Source organism: Orycteropus afer, unplaced genomic scaffold, assembly GCF_000298275.1.
Source record: "Orycteropus afer afer isolate SDZICR_OR568_19922 unplaced genomic scaffold, OryAfe1.0 scaffold01603, whole genome shotgun sequence".
In the NCBI taxonomy this organism is placed as follows: Eukaryota; Metazoa; Chordata; class Mammalia; order Tubulidentata; family Orycteropodidae; genus Orycteropus; species Orycteropus afer.
In genome coordinates, this window is record NW_006923190.1 from 8,067 (window position 1) to 10,506 (window position 2,440).

A 2,440-nucleotide genomic window follows, 5' to 3' on the forward strand; every position below is an offset into this window, starting at 1 on the left:
GCGGATTAGCAGTATCATCCCTGCATTCCCCAGCATAGTCAGCAGGTAAATCAGGAGAAAGAGACCAAAGAGGACCAGCTGGATCTCCTTAGAATCGGTCAATCCCATGAGGATGAAGTCAGACACGTTTGTTTTATTCTTTCGACCCATAGTGTGCATTTTTCCTAAACTGTAGGAGATTAAAATTGATATTCAGCATGAGTGATTCCAAACAGGTTTTGCTTACAAGAATTGAATATCATTTGAAATAAATACACTTGTGTTTCTAGAAATTGATAATAATGAGTGATGTATAAAGTATGATTGCACAGAATCTTAATTTCATGCAATATATAAACATGAATATAAATTTATATTATAATATTATATAATAAAAATAGCATATGTTAGAAAATTAGAATGTAACTGTCAGTGTGCTTAAGGCTACCCTTTAACACATTCAATCCTCATGAAAATATCATACCACCGGAGCTACTGGTATCCATACTATTATATGAGAAAATGGCACAGAACTTTAACTGATTTATACAAAATTAGACTTAATTAGTGTAGAGTCTATAGTTCTATCATGTTAGTTTAATTAGAAAATTATGCTCATAACACTAAATACTAATTTATAATTAATTTCAGCTTCCTGATAAAAATCAAAATGCTTAGCAAACAATGGTATAGTTTTAATCTATCATTTACTGTCCTTTTGTTTCCAATATCTTGTACTGCTATTGACAAGTCAGAATTTACCAACATTTGGCTCTATTCTGTGGTGAATTAAAATTTTAAACATGGAATTTTCATTTACAAAGACATGTTATTTTCTTAGCTGGAACCTTCAATATCAAATTCCTCCTGAAAATCATTTCTAAAGTACAAACATTGCTTATGAGCTACTGATTCCATAAACTCTTTGTATCCGTTTCTGCAAATCTTGGCATTGCTTAGAGTAAAGCATAGATATCTCTGTTTATGTGTCTATCTATTCTTATAAACTTTCCATTTTATTATATCTGACATTCCACAACCCAAATTCTTGCCCACAAGTTTATATTGAGTTATAGTGACCCTGTGGGATGGAGTAGAATGGCCACATTGGGTGTCTAAGGTATTCTATCTTTTCAGAAGCAGACCGTGATAGCTTTGTCCTCTGGAGTAGCTGATGTGTTCAAACTGCTGATCTTTTGGTTAGCATCTTAGTACTTCACCACTGTGACACCGTGGCTTCTTGATCTGACATAAAACCCTCTAATTTTCAGAATAACACTTACCATGAGATAAAGATGGTGAAAAAATTTTCTTCTGATATTATATGTCTAGGATTCTCCCAAGCACCCAGTTTTCTTCAAAATAAAATATGAAAAAACAGTTAAAGAGATGAAAATGTATGTGATACAGAATTATTTTCCTTTCAGATATGCCATTTTTGCATTTCCATACATGCATTGTTTTTCCAGAGATAAAATAAATCAACTTCCAAATTTCGTTCTCTTCCTACTCTAATGTAAATTTCACAAGGAAATTATATCTCTGAAAAAAAACCTACAAGCTGTTATGACCATAAGCAAAGAAAATCATCCTTTGGCTCTTACTCTAATAATAAAGGGCACCTTATATATTGAAAAACTCAGATAATGCAACATTTAATCATCTTTTCACATTAATTACCAAGAGAGTTTGCTTGGCACATTTCCAAGGATCAGAGTTCAATGACTAATGGATTCATATTAGGCCTTTAACAGACAGTTGCTTACTCCCTTAGAATCAGCATAATGAGAAACATGATGGTTTGGCCTTCCTTTTTTGATTCTCTACATTTTTAACCAGGATGTTAGAAAAAGCATTTATAGAAAAATATTTAATTAGACTGTAAATGTCCAAGTAGTTAATTTTGAGTCAAACATTTCCTTTTTTTATACTGAATTATTTTATATTTATATTTCAAGGTCTGACACTACCATACTTTTTATAAGGACCAGAAAGGAAGTGAGCCATGGTGGTGGGTTTGAAGCAGCTGAGGGAGACCAGGAAGTGAGCAGAGCAGCTTGGAACAATGAAGGGAGTCAAACCCATCTGTGAGTTTGTCGTAATGTGGTAGCTTGTGTGTTGCTGTAAGACTACAGGCTATGTCACTGGTGTATCAAAGGCCAGCAGGGTTATCCATGGTAAAAAGATTTCAGCATAGCTTCAAGACAAAGACAGACTTGGAAGAAAGAAGAGGTCATCCACTTCTCAAAGTATTAGCTAGTGAAAACCTTACGAATAGCAGTGAAACACTGATATATTACTGAAAAACTTTATGAATAGCTCTAAAACATTGTTCAATATATTTCCAGAAGATGAACCCCTAAGGTTTGAAGGCACTGAAAATATGACTGGGGAATAACTGCCTCCTTAGATTAGTGCCAACCTTAATGATGTGGATCGAGCAAAGCTTTTGGGACCTCCA